Genomic DNA, 25464 nt, shown 5'->3' on the forward strand with positions numbered 1-25464 from the left:
GCAGGGTGGCAAGCACAAAGGACACTGTGCTGGAAGCCAGGAGATATTGAACAAATTGCAAGAGCCTTCTGAACTATTGTTTCCATTTTCCTAAAATAAAGCTAATGGCTATTTCACAGAGTCATTAAAATAATAAAATATCTTTCTGTGACTAGTGCAGTGCCAGGAATATGGTTGCATTCATAAAAGCCTGTACGTATTTTTTCAACAAATATTTCGTGAATAGCTATGTGTGTCAAGTACTATTGTCAATGTTGAGGGCAAAGCAAAAATGCAGATTTTCTTTAGAAAAAAAAAACAAAATATAATTTCATTTCTAGTGGGGTGGTTTGTAAAAATACATAATAATGTAAATAAAATAGTTACACATAATTTCATGAAGGAAACCAACAGACCCTTTGTGATAGAAATAGCAAGTGGCATAGTTTATAGATTTGTTTGTTGTTTCTCTCCCTTACTATCAAGAGGTCACTAGGAGTTACATATATTTTAGAGACTATTTTTTCCTAAGAGTAATGAAGATGATGATGTATATTTGCTTTTGTCTTTCTTTTCAATTCTGACATATTTGCTGTTTGACCTGGGATGATTTCTGTGGGCTTAAAAAAATTCTAATAACTCACATACAACAAATTAGTTTTATGCTAGTTGTGAACATGCAACTTAGATCCACTCTGCCTCCTACTTTATCCAAATTAATTAGTTAATTTAGCATGAGAGGGTAAATCATTGAAACATTGAGGCAACAAGGGGATTTGGTCCCAGATTGCTGATTCATACCTAACATTTTGTGATGAATCATGTGTCAAAGGAAACGTCTGCTTTAGATAAGTTACAGCCTTTCGAATACTGAAACTTGGCAAATGTCTGGATCCGTGGACTAATTTGTTCTTAGTGAAAGAATAAACCCTTGGTGACAAGTCATCTAAATAACCATTTTGCTACTCACGCTGTTCTCTGAGCTCTACAGCAGAGCTGCTGGATTTTTAGAGCTAATTTTAGCAAGATGATAATTTATATAGGGCTCATTAAGTGGAACACATAGTTCTATCTGTAGAAGTTTTCTTTAAAGACAAAAAAAAAAAAAAGAGCCTAAGAGACTTTTGGAGTTAACCCCTCCTTGATCTAGGAACATGTAGTATGAAGTTATAAAGAGGGAAGACTGTATAAATTTAAACTTTTGATATTAATGGAGAGGGGTAACTTGCAAGACTGACCAGTTGATCCATTTTAAAATCCTTGACACATATTTTGAGGTAAACTAGTGCATTCACAATAATCACGAAATGGTCTAGGTGTCCATTAGCAGATGAATGGATAAAGAACATGTGGATAAAGTAATATATATATACACAATGGAGTTTTATTCAGTCATTGAAATGAATGAAATTATGTCATTTATGGGAAAATGGAAGAAAATGGAGAACCTCATGTTACGTGAAATAAATCAGACTCAAAGTCAAGGGAGGGATATTTTCTCTATATGTGACAATTAGAGGGAAAAAAGAAAAAAAAAGGGTGGATCTCATGAAAACAGAAAGATCATTGGGAAAGGGATCAGGGGAGGATGGGGGTTAGGGAAAACTTGGGGAATAGAATTGATAAAATTATATGTGCGTACATATATGTCAAAGTGAACCCCTCTGTTATGGTAAATTGTTATGTATCAAAACAAATTTTTTTTAAAATTCAGTTTAACTTAATATCATACAATGTCAGAGTTAGAAGGCGCTGTAGAAAAATTGTTCCTCAGTTTGACAAAAGGTCAGGATCTGAAGGGAACTGGTATTACTTCCCTTTGATTGTTATGACCAAAATATCTGACAAGAATAACTTGGGGTGGGGGGATTTAATTTGGCTCATGGTTTCAGAAGTCTCAGTCCATGATGCTCTGGCTCTGGCTTCATTGCTTTTTACCCAACATGAGACAGAAAGGCATGGAAGAGGAAAGCTGCTCAGCACACCGTAGCTGGGAAATTGAAAATGAGAGAGAGAGAGAGAGAGAGAGAGAGAGAGAGAGAGAGAGAGAGAGAGAGTGTTGGGGAAGGGAAGGGACAGAGACAGATATAGTCCAAGGTCTTGTCTGTAGTGACCTACTTCCTACAGGCATTCTCCACCTGACTACCCACTCAGTAATCCATCCAATTAATACCACAAATGGATTAATACCACAAATGGATTAACCCACTGATGAGATTACAGTCCTAATCATTGCCTAAAAGTCCCACCTCTGAACCTTGCTGCTTTAGGGATTCTCTTTTAAAACAGGAGCTTTTGCAGGGGCATTCCAGATCTGAACCATAACAGAATTTATAAAATAGATTCATTTTTAGGTTCTATCTTAGTCATATAAAATCAAGTCTTGCCAATTTTGGATGGGAAACCTGTATGTTTATTAAGCTGTCGATATAATGAGGAGCTAAAATTAGAAATTTCTTTCAAGTGTAGTTCAGGGCACAGACACCCAATGTTGTAATGAGATTTTAAGATAGGAAGAGTAAATGGAGGAAATATTTAATCATTTATTCATCTTTTTCAATTGACAGTTATTTATCTATGTATGTAGGAAAAGTTAAAGGCTAAGAATGGAAAGGTTAAAAAAAAAAAAAATACAGAGCCCCTGATCTCAAGTAGATATTATTTTTGTTAGCATCAAAAAGGTTTTGCTAACTGTGGATCCAGCCTAGATGTCCATGAATGGATGAATGGATAAAGAAAACCTGTATATATACACAATGGAGTTTTATTCAGCCATAAAGAAAAATGAAATTATGTCATTTGCAGGAAAATGGATAGAACTTGAGAACCTGATGTTAACCAAAATAAGTCGAATTCACAAAGTCAAGGACTGTATGTTTTTTCTCATGTGTGGACTTTAGAGAGGAAAAAGGAAAAGAAAATAAAAAAATCTGTGGAGGAGAATCTCGTGAAAATCGAAGAGAGATCAGTAGAGTTAAAGAAAAGAACCAGGAAGAGGAAAGAGAGGAGGGAAGGGGGAAATAACTGGGGAATACTGTTGATAAAATTATATTGTTACATCGTGTGTATGTATGAATAGGTAACACCAAATCCCATAATTATATATGATTATAATGCACCAGCAAAACTGTGGGGGAAAAGGGTTTGATAATATAATTTTATGTGTGTGTGTGTGTTTGTGTTTCTTAGAGGATCAACAGGTGCATGTGTCTTACATTATTTTTGAAAAAACATGAGCTGCAAATACTGATTCCTCTTTTTTCTCTCCATATAAGCACGATGCATATGATAAACAGATTTTCTTCCATGAGAAAAAGAATCTAAATATAAAAAAGTTAACATTTATTAAGTACACATACCATTCTAAGCACTATACTAAGCACTTTATATATCTTCACATACAATATTAACAGTAAACCTTATGAAAAAGAAACTAGCATTATTCTTGTTTTATAGCTAATGAATGGGACACAGAAAAGTTAAGTGACTTGCCCCAGGTCATACAGCTTGTAGGTAATAGTGCCAGAAGTTGAACTTCAGTGTTGTTCTGCTTACTCATCATATGATAGTCTTTGGAATAGAAGGAAAAGACAAGTGAACATTTTTGGTCAAAAGACCCAGTGATACATTGTTGCTAGTAACAAACAAGACCATATTCTGACATTCAACAAGAGTGAAATCACTAGGGAGAGCTGAGCCACAAATTCTTTGTTTCCACTTCCATAAAATTCTCATCACCATCCTGAACAACAAAGATACTGAATATGGGGAAACAGTACACTCTGTAGACCCTGGAGAAAAATAAATCAGTATGAGATTTGACAACAATCAATTTTTCACTGGACACTAATCAAGCAGATAGAAAGAGGGTCATGGCATGTGATTTACTTAATTAAATCTTTGAGGGAGGAGAATTAGTTCATGGAGCTGTATTCATTATACATTGACAAAAACCAGTAATGTCAACAGTATGAAATGTGTATCACTTTAACAATGACAAATGCAAATGCATAGGATGCTCTCTCTGCCTCTGTTAAATGTGACAGAGCCTGCTTCATGTAAGAAAAATCAAGAGACTTCTATTTGGCAGCCAGTGACTGAGTCCTGTTGTTCCCATTAACTCACCCTTGGATATGTGGCAATTCATTTCTCAGGAATTCCCTTCTCTGGCAACCTAAAAGATCAGGCAGCACTTCTTGAGATAAATGCAGGAATGTGGTTAGATGAGCACTCTTATTAAGAAAATGGACAAATTACTTCCTTATTCTCCTGCTCATTTGGGACTCACTTTAGGATATTTTGAAATCTGTTGTAAGCCTTCTCTAGTTCTACAGGGCCCTTCATGCATTAACCAAGGTTTTCATATATGGGTCAGCTTATTCGGGGTTATGTTGCAGTAACAAATAACCTTCAAATCTCAGAGGCTAAATCGGGGGGGGGGGGTATGTGCAGTATTAAGGGGCAAGGAATATGGAAGGCATGGGCTTATTATCAGTCTCTAGAGACCTGGCCTAAAAGAAGATTCATCTTGACACATGTATTTACAATAACCATGGGAGGAAAAGAGAATATAAGAATTACACATTGGCTCATACAGCTTTTGTCTAGAAACATGTCACTTCAGATGACCTTTCCCATACCAAAGGAGGTTACATGACTGATTATTTTTAAGGGGACTGAAGAAGAGGTGTGGAATAGAATATTTATTGATGGTCCTAATAGACAAGGACAAAGTTGGATTCTTATACATGTTGGTACATGATGTCTTGTGTTTCTGCTCATTTGACTTAATGAAGACCCTTTGTCTTACGAGTCTCCCTGTGCCTCACCTAGGTCAGCCTTGATCATGCAAGATACACTGTTCCCTAAATATTAAGGGGAAGACAGCTTATCGTCAAAGAATATTGACCATGAACTTCTTGAGAGGTCCATGTGATGTTTTTAAAATAGAAAACTTAGTAGCTTTTTCCTACAAAAACCATGAAATCAAAACCCAAAGCAAAACAGATGGTAGGTAACTGCACTGTATATGTTCCTTGCTCAAAGCTACTCCAGGATCTCCAAAAATGTCTAAAAGTTTTTCCTGGAAAAAGCACCAATGCTCATTCTAGTCTAGGATGGTGAATTTTTCTTGTTTTTGCTTTTATTTTTAATATTTAAAAGTTAATTGCATACTGATACAATTGTTATCAGGTATGGCATGGAGCAGTGGCCAGGATCTTATTCTCCAATGGCTACCGGCAGAGCAGACTGTACCTAGAAGAGTTCACTCCTACTAAGTACTGTGCTCCACACAAATAGTGTCTGTCCCAATTCCAAAAGTTGTCCTTTTGCTGAAGTCACCATTTCTAACATCAAAGAAGGAGCAAGCAAATTCCACACATTGTATGCAGAACAAACCCAAGTGAAATATTTTATGTCACTAACATCTTTCTCTTCATTTAAACCATATTTCACTGAGGCAGAAGGATTGTGAGTTCAAAGCCTCAGCAAAAGGGAGCAACTCAGTGAGATACTGTCTCTAAATAAAATATAAAATAAAACTGAGGATGTGGCTCATTGGTTTGTGTGCCCCTGAGTTCAATTCCTGGTTAAAAAAAAGAAAGAGAAAAAAACAAAAGACATATTTCACAGGAATGTGACTTAGAGTGACATTTATCTCACCAGAAGAATATGTTCTTAGAAAGAATAGTAAAGGCAAACAAACATTTGTTTTATTTTTGTATTTCAATTCTCTTCTTGATAAGCTCAAGGAAAAGAATGTGCCAACATATTCCAAATATAATTACTCTTTTTTGAACCCTCCAAAATACTTTCACCCCTTGAAAATACTGGACTTTGAAATCACTTTTACCAGAGAACCATGTAGTAGGTTCTGGACCAATCCATCTGGGTATCTTACTGACTCTATCTTCAAAACTTGAATCGACTCTTTTCCAACCACTTCCATTAACAATCCTGGTTCAAGCCACCATCTCATCTCATCTGGGTTATTAAAATAGCTAGGGAGTGGCCTCTAGGAAACTAATCTTGTTCTGCTATCACCTACTTTTCACCCAACAGCCATAGTAATTTTTTTTTCACAGTTAATCAGAGTCACTTCCCATTCATAACCATTCTGTAATTCCATATTACAGTCAGCGTGAGGTCCGAGTTCCCTACAATGGAATGCAAAGTTTCATTCAATGGAAGCTTTGCCTTCTCACCTTGGCCCTCACCACTGTACTCTTCTCTTCTTTGTCTCTGGCCCAGTTAAACAGGCCAACCTACTGTAACTTGATTACAACAAACATGCTTTTTGTACAAGGTTTCCTTTTTCTCATTGCAGGATATTTTATTCCTAAAACATTCCAATTACTTATTTACTTCTTCAATGTCTGGCCAAATTTCACCTCACCAAAGAACAACTTTTTGACTGCCTTGTAAAAAGTATCCCCAAACTTGGTGACATTTAAAAAAAAAAAAAAAATACATCTCACATAGTTTCTGTGGGCCAGGAATTTGGAAACTGCTTAGCTTGGTGGTTCTCAGAAGTTTCAGTTTAGTTATTGTTCATGGAGGTAGTCATCTAAAGGCTTGACTGGAGCAGGATAACCCACTGCCAAGGTGATTCAGGCATGGGTGTGACAGGCCAATGCTGGTGGTCTGCAGGAGACCTCACCTCACTAGGTGAACAGCTTCCACAGATGGTTGACTATCTTTAATCGGGTGACTGACTTTTCCCAGAAAGAGTGGTTGAAGAGAGAAGAAAGTGAAAATCACAACACTCTTTATAATTTAATCTTAAAATTCAACACATTTTTACTAGAATACTAAATCCCACCTCCACTTAAGGGGCAGAATAAATCAGGCTCCTTCTCTTCAAAGGAATATCAAAGTATTTGTGGATGCTTTTTAAAACCACCATAGCTGACACTGTATCAGTCAGACTTTTGTTGTTGTGATTAAAAAAAAAAAAAAACTGACAAGAACAAATTAGAGGAGGAAACATTTATTTTGAGCGTATGGTTTCAGAGGTCTCAGACCATGGTCGCCTAGTCCCATTGTTGGGGTTTCCAAGTGAGGCAGAACATTATAGTGGAAGGGTGTGGCAGAGAAAAGCTTATAGTTCATGGCAGCCAAGAACCAGAGTGACAGCAAGGAATCAGGGCCAACATAAAACATATGAGGGCACAATCCCAGTGACCAGAATCCTCCATCCACCCCCATCTGCCTAGAGTTATCACACAGTAGTCCATTCCAATTATTAATCCAGCAAATAGACTAACATACTGTGAGGTTGCAGTTCTCATGACCTAACCATCTGACCCCTGAACATGCCTACAGTGTCTATCAGAAGCTTTTTGGCAGATACCTCATATCCAAACCATAACAGACACCAGACTCATATTTCCTGTATTATCCTCCCAGAAATACTGACCTCTTTACTCTGCTTCCTTTATCTTTACGTCACTTATTATTCATGGTGATTGTTTAAAGGGGTGATCACATAAAGTTAAGAATATGAACCCTCAGTCCAGATTGTCTGAATTAAAATCTCAAGTCTAAATTTACAGAGAATAAAATCTCAGACAAATAGCAGAAATTCTCAGTGCCTCCATTTCTACATATGTAATAAATCTGGTCACCTAGAATACTTATCATAAAGAATCTGGGTGAGGAATAAAATGAATATATTGATGATTGTTAGTAGGTAGATAGAGATAGCACAGTATTTGTGATAATGTTTAACAAAGAGTAAATTCTATAAAAGCATTATACATCATTTCTACAGCTATTATTATAGTTCATAAGCAAGCATATATTCACTTGTTCATTGCATCTGTGTGTGGAATTCACTTGTTCTCTGCTGTGTTCTTTGTGCTTAGGTTTTCAAAAATGTGTGTTAACTGAATATGTGTTCTAGAAGGCAAAAACAGTAGTATGTTTCCGGCTTGCTGGCTAAAATTGTACCTAAATATATTCAATAGTTTATCCACCCATTCCTGCATTTAAAATGTTTTTTATTGAATGTTTTCTGAAAGTGTGGCAGTAGCATCTACTGAAAGTCATCATCCTTCCACACAGATACAAATTAATGTTATCTCAGAAGATATTAGAGCAGTGTAATTAGGGTAGAAGAACCACAGAGATTCAAGAAAAAAAATTCTTAAAATAATTGGTATTATGCCTAAAGGCTTTTTATTGCCAAATTATATTTGTTTTTAAATATTCTCAGAAAGAAAAATGTAAGTTAAATGGCTATCTCCATTTATAAAAAGTCATTAATTATTTTGGATCAATTGTAAGAGAGGTACCTGGATGAGGAATGAGAACCTAGGCACAAATAAGAAATAATTTAGTAATGGTGTTAGGGTCTCCATCTTGCTTCCCTCAGGCTAGTCCACAGTGCTAAATTTAATTTAATCCTGAGATTTTTTTTTCCCCCAACAAATTGATGATCCACAGAAAAAAGAGGTCTATTGCATACTTTCTTTCAAAATTCAGAAGTTGAAAGTTTAAACAAACTTGAAACATAAAATTTCTTTTAATTACACAGTATGGAAGGGATCTACAGAATTTCCCATGTTGCCAAAACCACCGCAAACCCAGCAGAACATGACTAGCACAGCTGTCTACATTGGCCATCAACCACAGACTCTGAGCCCAGAGCTCATTGGGAAGAGATCTGAAAATGGCTCACGCTTGTATGTTATCACTACATTTACTCTTGCACCTGCAGTTTGCTTTCTGGAGTTTTGTAAAGGAATCTTCACGTCCCCTTAAACCAAATGTAGTTGGTGAAAGAATGGCAATGTTGTACAGGAAGGATATGTGTGTTAACAAGTTCTAGTCCACCTAACCACAGGCATGGCCAGATACTCTTGAGCGAATTTGCTTTGGGTCAGGGGGAGGAAAATAGCACATTCCCTTTTAATTGATGGCTTCTAGCAAGAAACCTGCTGATAAGGGAATAGACTTAGACAAGTCTTGAGTACACTGACCTTCCCAATTTAAAGAAGTCACTGCTTCTTTCCCTGATGATTTTATGCTTTTTATTTATGCTGTGCACGTGAACCCGCAAAAGAAGATGTTGTATATGTTTGTTCAGCATAGTGAATTAAAATAATAGTCACAAAAATTCACTCTGCTTTTAAGTAAGGGATAAATACATCAAATCTTCTAATTTTTCCTATTGTAAGGAAAATCTAATACAGATCTTTTAAATAAGGTACATATACAAGACAAATAACTTAAAATTTGAATTGTTTCAAGGAGATATTACAAGATCAGACAGCAAGTATATTACTAATTACAGAAGTATGAGAATTTAAAATAATATATCACAATTACATTAGAAAGCTAACAAGGAATATATCCTGTTTTTATCAGTTCATTTAATAAATGAATGTATTTAATATATATTATAGTTACAACTTGTACTGGACATTGAGGATATAAGATAGACAAAACATAAGTGCTCTCTGAGCTCTGTTGCTTATGTCAGCAAAGTAGAGGGAATGAAAACATTAACTAAATAATCACATGAAATCTGAAGGCAGGGGTATGTCTGCCCAGTACTTTGAGAAACAAGTATGCTGATTTTTTTCATTCAAACAATACTTATTTGGAACTTACTGTGTGTGCCTCTTCCCCTTTGGGGTATATAGTAGTCACAAAAACATAAACAAAAAATCTAGTTTTATTGAATAAAATAGAGAGGCACTAAGCAAAATAAACTGATAAATTCTGGAGAAAAGTGTATCAAGCAGAGGTGATATAAGTGACAGGAACAGCTATGATCAGAAAGGTCCTGAGTTGAGGTGAGGGACTTCAAACCCATTTCAAAGGCACTAACTTTTATCCTGGTAAGATGAGAAACTGTGGGAATAGTGTAGTCTGACATACTTTAAAACGATCACTCCTGGCTGTTAGGACCGAAGGTAAGCAGGGAGACAGATGAGAAGTCTAGTTCACATTCTGGGCACAAATTGGGAGTAGCTCAGATGACAGGCCCTGAAAAGTAGTCACATTCTGGATATAACTTCAGAGTTGTTTTAGTCAACTTTATTGCTGCTGTCACCAAAAGACCTGACATGAACAATGTAGAAGAAGAAAGTTTATTTTTGCTCTTGGTTTCAGTGGTTCAGTCCCTGGTCTGCTGACTCCATAGCTAAGGGGCTACAGCTGAGGTGGAGCTGCTTTCCCCAAGAGCATGGCAGAAGTAAGTAGCTCAACATGTCAACTGGGAGCAGAGAGAAAGCTGCACTCACCAGGGACAAAATATAAACCCCAAAGGCACCTCCATAGTGACCTGTCTTTCTAGTCACATCCTCCTTGACTACAGTGACCACCCAGTTAATCTATAAGTGGATTAATCCACCGATTAGGTTGAAGTTCTCATAATCTAATCAGTTCACCTCTGAAACTTCCTGCATTGCCTCACACATGAACTTTTGGGAGACACTACAAATCCGAACCATATCAAACGTAAAGGAGCCCTAGTGGGTGCGCATTGGGTAAAGATTCCAGAGAGAGGAGTTAGGGGTGACTGGGGAACTTTTGAAATAGTGAGGGATGTTAAGAAAGTCTTCAAGAGAGTAATGATTGAACTAATATTTGAAGAAGTTAATAGGAATTAACCAGAAAAGAATAAGGATGAACAGAACACATGGACTGAGAGTTTGTGTTCCTAGGACATCTTCTCCTAGGAAGACGAAAGGAAGAGATTCTTGTTTACTTACCTGTTGGTTAACAGAAGACATTGAAATTCAAGTAGACTTTTTAAACTTTTAGTCAACTTATTGTTTGTAACATTTTCATGTTTATGAGTAGTGAATTAGGCACTGTATTAATCATAAATCCTTAAATTAGGCTTTATATTAATTAGATTTATCATATATAAATTTAAGACATTTTACTTCAAAATTACTACTACTGAAAGTTTTTTCTTGAACTTACTCATCTCTTATTAACCATGAATACAAGCTGTGCCTTTCAAAAATTACATGTCAATGAATTTGTTTAACAATACCAGTTGGGAGTAGACTGTGGTATGACTCTTGTGGCAATATGATACTCTGATAGTTCTGGAACCTTCCACTGTAAATAAATTAGGAAATGTGCAGCCTGCTTATAAAAATTCAAAGAATGAATTTAACCTGGATGTGAACTATATTAAATCTGGTCACATACTAAATAAATCTATGTAAATATGTACAGCATCAGCAAATGTGCATAATATTCCCAAACATTTTCCCTTTCTGTCAAATATTTACTTCTTTAAATAGTTTCATGTTTATTTTAGTTATTAAATAATTGTTCATCTCCTTTATGTTTCTTAAATGTGGTACTTATGTAAAAGAAATCATAACACAGTGGCAGTGCCACCTACATTGAGTTCGATGTGTTTTAAATCACTGTGCTTTTGCACTTTGACTTCACTTTAGTTGTCATGGTTTGTATTTTCAACTTCTAGGACTTTTAAAAGAGCTATTTACCAAATTCAAAAATTTGGGTTATTCACACCACCCAAAGCAATAATAGAAGACATCAAAGACATTGTCATGTGCTATTTTTAAACCCAGGGACAGTCCAGCTAGTTTGATTCTCTGAGAGAGGAAATCAGAGTATCAGGGCAGGATGTATAGAACCATGACAATGACGCCATCTCAGCATGGAGCTGGCCCAATAAAGGAAAAGCTGTGTGGAGCACATCTGGCGGTAGGCTCTCATCCCAACGTGATGCATCGTGCCTTCTGGTTTGAAAATAGTGGTAAACCAAACAGATGCTATTCTCCAATTTTTAGAGACTCGGATATCCTCTGGAAAACAAAAATGGGTTCCATTTTTCTCTTACGGTTCAGTTACAGTCAGGTGACTTGTATTTTGTTTCAACACAGTTCAGGAAAATCAGGCATTTAATATGTCATTGTAATTATGAACAGAACAATACAACTCTTGAAATGGTGGTTAGCATTCCAGAGAGGAAAACTGAGTATGTGTATTTGTTTGCTTCTGTGTTTCTATATATATATATATATATATAGTAATAATAATAATAATGTCTTTAGGTTAAAACCAGAATATTATCCAAATGAATCTTAAGATTCTTAAGACTTTTGGAGATTTTTTTTTAAAGGTAATTTTCTGCTGGAAATCATATACCAGAAGAGATGAGAAACTGTTGTGGCAGCTGGTTTTTGTATAGGCCGCAAAGTTTGGCTTCATACAATCACTGGACAAAAACTTGCTCCTAATGCTACTAGGACACCTCTAAGAACAATGACATGCCAAAGCCATATTATCTTAATGTTATCTCACAGTCTAAAAATAAAATGATGTGTAAATTGTAAAACTATTACATAGAAAATGAATAGAAGGCATATCCAGCTCCAGGTTTATTAATTTTTTTCATCCAGTCTGTATGGTGTCATTGATATCTACAGTTCTCTTCATTTACTTCCTCCATCTGATGAGTATGGATAAAGCCATGGCAAGCTCTATTCTGTGAGAAGTTATTATTCATAGTCAACCAAGTGTTCACATGATCCTCCAGTTTTATGCTTACCTACTAACGAGTCTCATACAAGAGTTCTCTGAAGAAGACACAGTGTATTAGACTATAGACCAAATGTTCATGTCGCTTCCAAAAATTTGCACAGTGAAACCTAATCTTCAGTGTGATGTATTAGGAAGTGGGGCTTGTGGGAGGTGGATGGGTCATAAGGGTGGAGCCCTTATGAGTGGTATTAGTGTCATTATAAGAGACTACAGAGAGTTAGCTAGCTGCTCTGTAATTGGAAGACAAAGTAAGAAGATAACCATCTATGGACCAGGAAATGAACCCTCACAGGTACAGAATCATTGGACTCTTAATCTTGGACTTGCCAGCTTCCAGAACTGTGAGAAATAAATCCCTATTGTTCATAAACCACCAGTCTATGGTATTCTATACTACAGAAGCCTGAGTTGACTAAGACAACTATTATTCCCATTTTACTGATGAGAAAAAAATGGCAGTTGTAGAAATACTGAGTCTGTATGCTGCAAAGACTTAGAGCTCATCTTGTTACCTATGAGGTGCCTATCATGATACTGACTGTCTCTGTTGTTACTGTTATTGCTGTTGGGGCTCTTCACTGCAGCACAATCATACTGCATACTTTTGCTGAAGTAAAAGCATTTCCCTGTTGAAGTTTTCTGTGCGAAGTCTGCGTAGAGTGGGTTTTCTTTCATCTCTTTGAAGCATGCTTGAGGAGCCCTCCAAGCAGAGATTGCTAATGGCCTTTATAAAGGACTGTCCGCCTTTGCATTCTTTACACATCATTGAGTTTTAAAGTGCTGGACTGTGGCAGCTTACTACATAACATGGTCTCAATAAACCTATCAATTGGAGACTTGGCTCAGCAGCCTTTCAAAAGTCTCACGCTGGCCCCAGGTGCATTTGAGGAAAATGTCCCTTCTCAGCGGGAACATGTGAAAATCTAAATGTAGTGTTGGCCCTGGTTAGAAGAAAGGCCCAGGAACATCAAGGAGTCCTGAATGCACAAATCCAAAAATCTGCCTTTGAACCCATTTTAACAACTCCCATTCAACTCTGTCAGGAGTCGGAAGTACTGCATGAAGGGCCGGTCTTTGGTGCTTGAGTTTTATGTTCTTAAATAATGCTGCTGACCTTCATTCAAGTGTGAGGTCAGTCAAGGGCAAGCCTTTAGATAGGAGATAACTCACTTGTAATAGCAAATTCAGGACTGAAGAGTTAGAACTTATTAGCAAATAGACTCAATTTAGGTGTGGGCTGTTGTGCTAAAGAAAATACTACCTTGACAGTTTGGGGTTAAAGTTCACCTTTGTATTCAAATTTCACATCACCAGCCTTTTCCTGGGGTCCTATGGCTGGATGGATAAACTATCGCCTGTTTTTGTAAAGATATTCTAGCTCTTAGAACATACTGCCTGTCTTGATATTGACGACTAATGTCTCTCCATTCTTCTCCAGTAATAGACTCATTTTTCTTCCTGCATTGTACACAAGAGTAGGACATTTTACATAGAAACTGAACAGGTAGTTGACTATTGCCTGATATAAGGGCCCTACAAAGGCCTGCCTTTCCAGATATTTCTTCCTTTATCTGATGTCTTTCCTTACCACTTTTTGGGTGTCATTATAAACTGATACATTAACTTTTGCTCAAATATTTGAATTCATTATGTAAACAATATAGATTGGTTTATTCCATTGTCTGGTTGCCAGTGTAACAAAGAAAGACACACCAACAAAATGAAATTTTAATAAAGAGATGAAAAGATTTGGGAATATGCCATCCTCTTTAGGGAGGGCAAATTCAGGTAAATTTGAACTGGAAATATATGAACACATATTTAAAAAAAAAATCTTCCAGTTGTTCTGTTTACAAGTAACCTGTGAAACTGTCATCTTTTGAGGGTTTTTTACGGACCATCTGTCCTATTCAAGACACAGTGGTGTCAGGAGATAAAATATGTAATTTAATTCATGGTAACTATCCTCAGATATAGTGATACATAAGGATATCCATGCATATACACTCATGCATATATCCATGTAGATATATATGTACAAAATGTATAATATGTAAATAAATATATATGTAATTTGAGATATATTGGCAGTAAAAGCATTGCAATTTAAGTGAAGTTTTGTAGTGAAGTTTGGTGTGTGAGCTGAGGAAATGGAGATCGATTTCTCCTATGGATTGGACCCAGAAGAGGGGAACTGGCATTTGTGCTCTGTCCTGAGCAGTCAATAGCATAGTCAAAGGCAGGAAACAGGGAGAAGGAATCCTGCGAGAAGAGATGACAGGAGAAGGTGGTTGAATGTAAGGAGTGATGTGGGAAATGACAAGGATTTGTTTCCTGGGAAATTCAAGATCTTAAAAGGATAAAAACAAATGGGAAGTAGAATTTGGTGGGTTAGAAAGTCGTTAAATGGAATATGGTATGAATCATGTAGGTAATAGAAATTAATAAATGGATTATAGAGAGAGGAGTGGTGTGTTCAAGTCTATGCTTTGTGAATTCCAATGCGTCTTTATTTGTCATCTATTCTATTTGAGACAAAAGCAAAAAAGAGAGAGCAGAAAGGTTATTACAGTAGTTTACTCAAAAAAGAATATGCAATGAAAACAGAGGCAATGAGGGCCTGACCAGGGCAATGGAATGGAAATACACAGAGAGAAAACTAGAAGAGAACACAAAAGAAATTCAGGATTTATTAGATGTGGGCATTGGAGCATTGGGTGTCCCTGAGGAAAGCATGCAAAGGAGAGCTGCTGATTGTGTAGAGAAAGGAGCACTGAATGAAAAAAGAAAGTTTCTTATTATCCTTCATGCCTCTCCTAAATAACAATATTGATGACATGTTGGATATGTAAGTGATTATATTTCATCCTCCCAACACCTGATACCTGGATACCATTGATATTTTATAGATGAAAAAACAAATGCAGGGAAGTGTGTATTAAAAACTAGAAAGCTGATCATACCCCCATCCCCAAAAAGTGAAATTTAAATGTATTTACTACAAGTTGTGTCTTCTGAACATTATCAGATTTGCCTCCTAAGCACATGCCTGGATTCCACAAACCCAATTAGATCTGTGATCTGTCTGAAGTGCTCTTCTTGTTTTGTTGGTGACTTATTATGTAAACATGAAGGTGATTTTTCTTTATCTGCCAGGAGTAAGAAAAACAAAGACAAACAAATAGGCAAAGCAAAAGCATAAAAAAGGTTGAAACATTGGGGGTAAAATTTACAAGACTAAAGAAAGAAAGCTCCTTTGTTCTGTTGATTAATATCATGACTATTTGTTGTGCCTGGCAAGGAGGGTACAGTCTCTTATTTCTTTGAAATTAACACTTAGATTGATACATTATATTTCTGTAGCTATTATAGTATAAATTTTCATTTCACATTTCCTCATAAATTGTTATTTAATTTATATATTTACATATACACATATATTTCTCCTTAAAACACCCTTTTTAAGTAGGAGGACTGGTTCTTTTTATGTTTATTTTATAGGTAAGGAAATTGAGAATTTTCCTTGTAGCAATTAAATTACAAAATTGGAACTTGAACCTTAATCTTCTGACTCAAAGTCTGGGATTCTTTCCACGATCCCACATTACCTAAGACAAATATGATAAAATATCTGAAGGCAAGCAGTTTCTATCAGGAGGAAAGAGTCTGAGAGTTAATTTTTTAAACTGCCCTTCGGTCTCTGAAAGGTTTTAAAGAGGAAGCCGCAAGCTGGGAATGCTTCATTTATCTTATCTCCCTGACAAGGAATAAGAAGTAGTTTGGAATTCCCTAGAGCTCATGATGTCTATTATGCACTGACAGAGCTTCCTGTAATTAAAGGCTATATTACATTTGGATGGAAGTGGCAAACTCCCTTCTGGAAGCATATAGCCATATGCAAGTCTTTATTTAATAAAAAGGAAATCAGAAATCAATCACAAGTATGATTTGTTAGGATTAAGATGTTAAATAAAGCTCTATTCTGGGTGGAGTGACAAAAATCTTTCTCTCTGAGTGGGTACAAAGTGAAGATGCTTCTGCGATCATGCAGAGGGTTTTATTTTAGAAGTGAGTGCAAAACAGATCATTTGTTGGTCAGATATGAAAGTCTACAGAACTTTTCAAAAGGTTTGGTGAACAGATGCTTTTAAAAGCTCTTACCGGCTCAGTCTTCACGGCTAGTAATTTCAGACAAAGCAGGAGGTCACAGCATTAATGTTATTTTCCTTCTTTTGTCTGTAGTCCTCTTGGGTAACCACTGATAGAGAACAGCCCAAGCAGCGTCCAGCGGCTCCTATGGCGAAAACACATCAACGTCAGCTTTAACCGGGGAGCTTGTTTTTAGCTTGAACTAATTTTTTAGTTTCTTCCTGACTTTATCTTTTCCTAACCACATTAAAAAGGAGATAAAGTCCATGACCCGTCTCCAAAGATATGCTATTTTATTTGAATGGTTATCATGAATTTGTCATTGCTTATGCATACTGAACAGTTTTCATGAATAATGAGACATAGTGTATGAGGAACGAGTGGAGCCTCTTGCTGGAGATGTTATTTCCCTTTGTAGGAAATGCTGCCGTTGGCTGAGTTCCCTGGAAATGAATCTTGAGATGATGATTCCAAAGGCACATTGAGTTAGCGCTTCCTGAAGACACTGCTACAGAGAGTCTGAAGGAGAACAGGGAAGGGGAAGCGGCTGGCTGCTGGGGTCTCAATGTTTGTGCCCTTGCCCCTGCACAAATGGATCATTTCTTGAAACTTAATCCCCAATGTGATGATTTTTTAAGAGATGGGCCTCTGTGGGGTAATATGATTATGAGAGTTCTGTCTTCATGGATGCCCTTATAAAAGAGGCCCCAGAGAGCTCTTTTGCCCCTTCAGCCATGAGAAGATAGGGTGAGAAGGCACCAGCTGTGAACCAGAAAGCAGACCCTCTCCTGACACCATTTCTGCTCTGGCATTGCTCTGAGACTTCTCATCCTTCAGAACCATGAAAAATATAATTCTGTTGTTTATAAGTTACTCAGTTTATGGTATTTTATTTTAGTAGCACATATTGACTAAGTGATTTTAAAAAATGCAATTTCCAGAAACATCCTACTAAGGATAACCTCAGTGCCATTTTTGTCAGGGCAAGTTTCCTACCCTGAGGTCAGAGAGGCAGGTAGATGTCTACTTCCTTTCCTCTTGGTTTTGACAAGGTGTCCTTGGGGGGAATGCCAACACCCCAAAATACCTGGTCGAGTGGCCTGAGGGCAGTCCTGGAAGTAATCTCACAGACAAGTTGAAACACATGTTTTGGAAAGTTCAGAGACATAATCACAGAAATAGTAAAATAAGCACCAAGCAATCTAGAAAGCAGAAGACTTAACAATTGACCCACCTGTTGGTTTAGAAGAAAATAGGAAAAAAAATATTAAGTATTTTTCATTTCTCTAGATCTCATAAAAATTCTTAAAATTGATTATGAGACAGATGATAATGAATAGACAGAGTAAAAATGAGTCTTGAACTTTTGTAATTGGAGAGGGTTGAGGTCCTAGGAAGGACAGGGAGAGTGAGGCAAGGCACACTAAGGAGTCAGGCACAGTGGTTTGTGTCTTATACTAAGTATCATTTTGGGGGGATAAGTTAATTCTACTTCTAAATAGGATATTTTGAAATACATGTTCCCATTTTCACCTAAACTACCCTCATCGGAAAAAGAAAAACCAGAACATCAATTCCAATTTCTTTCAGGAGCAAGAGCTTATTCCCTTCCCACGGACTTTTTAAGGATGTATAGACTGTCTTGATCTGCTCTCCTATATTTTCCTCTGTGATCTGCTTTGCCAACTCCAAATTGGAGAGTGTATTACTGAAGCAGCAGAATTTGATGACAGCTCTGTATCTCCAATGAGCATCTCTCCTTGCTGAAACTTCGCTCTGCTCCACTGCACCAGACGGATTCAGAGCATGGTTACAGGCAGGCAGCAGGGTAGTAAGCAGCTGCTAAAATGGGCAGAGTAGAGAGTTTGCAAGTCAGGTGTTCAGATTTTATGTATATGGATCTGGTCAACTAACAAGACTGGGCTTTTGTCAGGCAACTATCTAGATAGATGAACTCATTTCACTGTGCATATGTCATATCCATATACTATAACCTTATAAATCTCAGAATCATCAAGAATATTCTCAAAATATAAAATAATGTCTCAAAAATAATTATCATTGGTGCTAACAACTGCAAAATGATTTCACTGTCAGAATTGCCAATTCCCTAAAGAAAGGCTAAAAACATGCATTTTGAAATCTTGGAAACAGACTACCAAAATATGGAGAGCAGATGATTAAAAGTGGGCTGCTGCCCAGGCTGAGTGCTTGAGCTTCTTGCTTCCGTCTGCAGAATTAATGAGTGCTTTGTGTGCATGCTGCGTGGGGCTTATTCCCTATCAGCTCCCCACCCTAACTCCCAGGTCTAATCTCACTTCTCCACTGGAAGTGAATCTAGTGACGCTTTGACCTCTGACTTTGGTTGACTTGGCCAATAGGTGGCATTGAGAGGAGCCTGAAAGGTGGAGGAGTGTGAGATGGAGTATTTGTTCCTGGATGTCCTCCTGGGTAAAGGGCAGTGATCACTCTGTTGGGATTGGGTAACTGTTTTGTCTCCTTGAATTTCAGACTGAGGGCTGCTATTGTGTTCTTGTTTTTGTTTTCCCACAGTTTTCCACTATTATCCAATGATGCCAACCCTAGGAGTACCTACAACATCTCTTGGTAGCTTCCCTAAATCTTACTAATACCTCTGTAAATAACTCCTTTACTACAAGCTCAACTTTCCCTCTGGCACTGGATTAAAAGGTAGAATTGTTTTATCCTGGAAGACTTCACTGTGACTACATGTATCATTCTTCATAGTGCCTTATCTCTTAATAAGAACTTGATTGCTTGCTAGCAGCAGATATGGACAAGAAGGGGGCCCTGTTTCAGAGCCCTGTTCTATGACCCATGCTTTTAGGAAGCCTCACCAGAAACATTCACAAAAGTGAAAAATAAATTCAGTTAAAAAACACCCAGTGCCTCTGTCACTTGAAATGTAGCACCTAGCACCAGTATGGCACTATATGAAATCCTGGACATCTTCTCTTAGGACCAGCAACATTAGGTTCAAAGAAAATATTTGACCATATCATTGCTATGGTCCTGAAACAAAAAGCACTGTGTCCAAGTCTTTGAAGGTTTAGAGTCGTGCTTCCACTCACGCAGGAGACAGGAAGGATTCAAATGTGGAAATATAGAGGTAAGAGGAAATAATAACATCAAATATTTCTGCTTAGATATGAATAGTAGCTTCTTGCATAATGTAGTATCATGTCTGAGTACTATAGAGTACCTATGTCTTGTTTTCTCTCTGTGCCCAAATTGTAACTCAGGAGTTAATCATGTAGAATGAGGTAGCCCCAACTGTTGCAGAAGATGATAGAAGAAATAATTCACATTTCTTTTACATCTAGATCATGTATCCACCTAAAGTTAACAGGTTTAAAGTCATTGTCAAAAAAAAAAAAAAAAAAAACCAATTAAAACTGGAATTACAAATAATTTTATTTTTATAAAAGTATATAATAAACTGGGTTATGGTGGTGCATGCCTGCAATCCTAGAGACTCAGGAGGCTGAGAATTGAGGATTGCAATTTCAAGTTTAGCCTCAGCAACTTAATGAGACCCATACTAATTTAGTGAGAGTTCACCTCAAAAGAAAAAATTGAAAATGTCCGGAAATGCAGCTCAGTGGTAAAACACTCCTGGGTTCCATCCCCTTACCATAAATAAATAAACAAATAAATATAACTAATAATTATTTTTAAAAAATTTAAAAATAATTTAGTTTTTAAAAATGCCTTTATCAGTGAATTATAGTTATACCTAATAGTGGGGTTCATTTTGACATTATCCTATATGCATAGAATCTAATTTGCTCCATTTCAGTTACCACTACTTCCTGTTTCTCTCTTCTTCCTCCCCCTATTTCTCCTCTTCAACTCTACTGGTCTTCCTATTTATTTATTTACTCATTTACTTTAATTGTTATATATATACATATATGTTTACATATACACACACACATATATATCACATATATATGTATATGTAACATATATATGTATATATAACATATATATATATATATATATGAATATACCACAGTGGATTCCATATATATGTGTATGAGAGAAAAAAATCAACCTTGCTGTTCTGAGTCTGGCTTATTTCTCTCAACATGATGTTCTCCAGTTTCATCCATTTACCAGTTAATCAATAATCTTATTGTTTATGACTGAGTAAACTCCATTGTGTGTGTGTGTGTGTGTGTGTGTATGTATCACATTTTCTTTATCCATTTTTTCTGTTCATAGGCATCTGAGCTAGTTTCATAACTTGACTATTGTGAAGTGTGCTCCTATAAACATGATGTGCCTGTATCATTGGAGAATGCTGATTTTAATTCTTTTGGGTAAGTACAGAGCAGTGGGATATCTGGGTCATATGGTGGTTCCATTCCTAGTCTTTTGAGAAATTTCCATTAAGCTTTTGAGAGTGCTTGTACTGATTTGCAGTCCCACCATCAATGCATTACAAATTTATTTCCTCACATCCTCAGTAGAATTTATATTTGTATTTGTATCTTGATGGTTGCCATTCTACCTGGAGTGAGATAAAATCTCAATGTAGTTTTGATTGGCATTTCCCTGATTGCTAGGAATGTTGAACGATTTTTCATGTATTTGCTGGTCATTTGTATTTATTTTGAGAAATGTCTGTTTAGTTCTTTTACCCATTAATTGATCGAGTTATTTAATTTATTTGCTATTAAGTTTTTTGAGTTCTTTATACAATTGCTTTTGTGAAACTCACACCCTCCTGGTTCAGTACTCCTGATTAAGCAAATTATCTTCCTTTTGCAACAAGAAGCAGGGTTCCAGCTCCAATTCTACTGAGAGAAAGGAAGAGAGAAGATTATTATAATAAAGTTTGAGGTTAAAATTTTAAATTGGACTAATCTTAGGAATTCTGATGGTTAATCTTGGTCATCAACTCCTGACTGAATCAAGATAAAAAAATGATAAAGCAGATTCTGATGTGTCTGAGAGGATGCTTCCAGAGATGATTGGCATGTGGGTCAGAAATACAAAGAGAGAAGAACCACCCTGAATATAATAAGGGTACCACTGCAGTAGGCTGCAGTAGGCTGAAAATCCCTGGGATACAATCTTGATTCTTTTTCAGTGCTGTTTGTTTGTTTGTTTGTTTTCTGCTGCTGCAATTGCTCGTGGACCTCAGACTCCAAATTCTGTATCTTTTCAATGTGAACTCAAACCAGTGACTCTTCAGGGCACTCCCCTACCTTGACTGGGACGTTATCTTTCGCTCCTCTTTTTCTGAGGCTTCCAGCTTCTGGGACTGGTTTTTCTCTCTGAAGCATGCAGACAGCCATTGTGGGATTATTAAGATTCCAACTGTGCCAGTCAACATAATAAATCCTATTTTAAAATTATACACATATTCTGTTGGTTCTGTTTTTCCAAAGAACCCCAACTTTTACAGAAACTGAGGGTCATCTCAAAAGTATGAAAACTGCCCAAGATATCAGTGAAGGAGAAGAAAAGGTGGCTGAAGCAGCGTGGATTAGGGTAGCATTTAGGGAGGAAATAAATATTAACATTTATACTACAATGAGTTAAGACAACTTAATGAATTCATTACCTTTGTCAACAATTTTTCACTGCTTCTTTATTTCTATTATTTATTCATTGCTTTCCAATTCCTGTATTTCCACTGCTGAATCATCCCATTGGAAAACTTCACAGTATAGAAAAGCAATGAATATTATTAATACCCTCACATTAGAAACAGATACTTTAAACAAGATTTCTTTCTACAACAAATCTTATTTCTAAGGTCATGTACAAATAGGTTTTCACGTTTATCAAGTAAATTTGGATACACTTACTATTCACTGTAGTAAATGACTCCGAAATTGGCAACAATATTTGTAAATAACTGCATTTGACATTGCCAATAGATTTTACCTTCAGCTTCTCGAAATCTATAATTGCAATAACAGACGAATAGGATCTAAGCAATGAAGGATAAAGTAACATACACACCAGTTTCTGCCTATCCATATGTTGATTAAGCTATTTAAAGCTTTAGTTGCAAACGCAAACATTTGGTAGCATTTTAGACAGCGTAATCTCTATTAAAGTATGATGTTCCCATTGTGAACTGGGACTCAAGAAAATGCACTCAAATTGAGTCATGTGCCTGCTGTGTTCTGAGGAGAGCAAAACTTTTGAGAAACAGAGGTGACCATAGAGCCAAATGACATAGTTACATGTGGGGTGGGAGTGGAGAGAAAACTTCTGACTGTTTATCAGGAAAATGTATATTTTGAAGTAGTATGTTTGGTAGGGAATACTTTATTGTCCTTTTCTAAATTGATATGAGGACAAGATGAGATGAAATTCTGCAATGAATAGACCATTTCCTGTGAAACACATTTCTCTGACTCCTGTTTCAGATTTAATGCTTTTTGGTGCCAGATGAAAATTTCGAAGTATTGAAATTAATTTATTCTTTTCTAAATTGAAAACATATTGTCACTTTAAAGAATGGCATCTTATATCCAGATCCAAGATGATAAAACTTCCTGTTTTTCATAATATCATTACAGATATTTTTATTCAGTAAATACATTTATTTGGCAATGATACAACATGATTTATAGAGGTCTATTTTTTACAGATTTTTTGAAGTTCATGAACTTAATACCATTCTGGAACTATCACTGAAAATTCAGATTGATTGACTTGTCTAAGCAAATAAGCAAACACACATGTGCCCAGCCTCTCTGAACATTTAGTGACGGATATGCAAAGCATTATTGTCATACTACGATTATTATTTATCATATGACTATTCAAAATTTTCTTTAAACCATCAATATATATTTTCCTCTCTATATTTTCTTCAATTCCTCTTACTGTTTGAAATGTGTAATTAATTTTTTCAAATTTAGGGCAAAGAACAAGTTTTAAGGGAAGGTAATCGAGATAACTGAATTTTTCTTTAGGCTGGAAATCTCTTATAACAGAGGTTACCTCTAATGGAAATGCTCTACAATGTATCATGATATTGCCTTCAGGTGTACTTTGAACAAATTTCAAAAATGTGATGTCTTTTTTTTTTTTTCCCCTTCTTTTTAGTGGTTGAACTTTCCTAGCTGGTAGAATTCTCCTTTTCCATTTATAACAACCAAAAAAAAAAAATTGAAAAAGTTTTAGACACCAGAATATGCTCTCATGTAGGCTGTATGGACATTTTCCAGATACTTCTGAAAACACATCATCACTTTTCAACTGGTTTGGTTAGCAAGGCTAACCAGCACTGATGTGTTCCAGTGGAATGGCTCTGCTTTTGCAGTAACCTGCACTCCAGGGAATATTATGCTCGCTACCTATCAATTCATTATCTTAGAACAATGATTGGGATATGGTAAGTTTAGGGAATGCATTCTTTTTTGCTAGAAATTTTAGGTGGTTTTGGGCTGAGAAATTATGAAGTATACACACTTTTAGTTTTATATCTTTAAAACAATCTCATTTTTCTGTCTAATTGAGGCTCTTCCTTACTTGCCTTATTCTGTAATATATCATATTATATCCTATTATTATATTCTGGCTTGTCTGGACAATACTGCAATAAATTGTGATGGCTGACAGAGCATTAAGTGAATTTCAATAAATTATGAAGGATTTCATTTTTTGCCAGCTATGCAAAAAAAACCCCTCTTGCCACTTCTATGAAAGGCAAGAGGTGGAGTTTAAAAATAAATCTCTAGAATCTGAATATTAGCCCCGCTTTTTGCCTATTCTGTACCTGTTATTATATATAGGAAAAAAAATTGAATATACATTTTCAAAATTCTATTATAATAGGGTCTATCTCATAAAAATTCTTGCAAGTGGAGTTTATTCAAAATTTTAAGATGTACATTTTCTCTTTAAAATCATTTCAATCATTAAAAAGCTATTCAAAATATTATATTGTCCATTGCTGATAACTTGTCATCCATGTCAGGGGATTGGTTTCTGGCCAGTAAAAGATTGTAATATTTTACCAGTAGGTTGAGGGTTTATCTTTTATTATCATGTGAATTTTACATGGCAATTGGAAGAAGGGTTTTACATAGTTGTAGTGATCATATAATTAATCATCAAACCCAGTAACTTTGAGAGTAAAAAGAGTTTCTATTCAGATGTGTTATCTGGGCTGCCAATGAAATCAGAGCAGCCAAAAATAAACCAGCATATACAGCGTATGTAGTGTAGATCACCAACACTGGGTTTAAAAAAATTATATCTGTTGCTGAATCTGTCAACGTTTCCAATCAGAATTTTAAGTCATTCCCCATCCCAAAATTTGCAATAAACCCATTCCTGGATACAAGATAAGCAGAAGAAGAATGTTTTGTATATCATTACTCTAATTTTAATAATTTTAATTCAAATCTTTCACTTGTTTGGTTTTTTTTTTTACAAGCTGTTTTTAATTAACCTTTTCTTTCCTTTGTCATTCTATCTTCTCCTTTTCTCTCCTTTTCTTGAATATCTTGCTGGGGGGACTGGCTGGATTGGATCAGAACAAATATCTGTCAATTGAAGTTCTAAGCAAAAGTGGGAGGTGTGATCTCCGAGGCTCCCAAAGGGATATGGGTTTCTGCTTATGTAGCAGTGCCCTTGCTGGGTGGGATGGAAATGGGACCAAAACAACCAGCTTGTCTATAAACGAAACATTAGAAAAGTTGCTGCCCTCAAGGAACTTCCCACCTAGCTATGGCTTCACTGTTACTGGTTCACACAAGATTTGAGCATATTGGAGAAGAACAAATCTTTATCTCT

General features: G+C 36.2%; 1 long non-coding RNA gene across 3 annotated transcripts in view; it reads right to left on the reverse strand.

Moving 5' to 3' along the window:
- Positions 1-7611: 7611 nt before the first annotated feature.
- LOC306643267 overlaps positions 7612-25464 on the reverse strand; it is an 87836-nt gene continuing 69983 nt past the window's right edge. Inside the window, exons 2-3 of one of the 3 annotated variants that reach the window (XR_013758869.1) lie at positions 16684-16816; positions 7612-7630 (exon numbers count right to left, since the gene is read on the reverse strand). This is a non-coding gene — a long non-coding RNA (uncharacterized lncRNA). Of the gene's footprint in view, positions 7631-14387; positions 16817-20710; positions 22364-25464 lie in introns of those variants that run through there. The other 2 variants (XR_013758870.1, XR_013758871.1) reach the window with 2 other exon arrangements.

Source organism: Sciurus vulgaris (assembly GCF_902686455.1).
Source record: "Sciurus vulgaris genome assembly, chromosome: 13".
In the NCBI taxonomy this organism is placed as follows: Eukaryota; Metazoa; Chordata; class Mammalia; order Rodentia; family Sciuridae; genus Sciurus; species Sciurus vulgaris.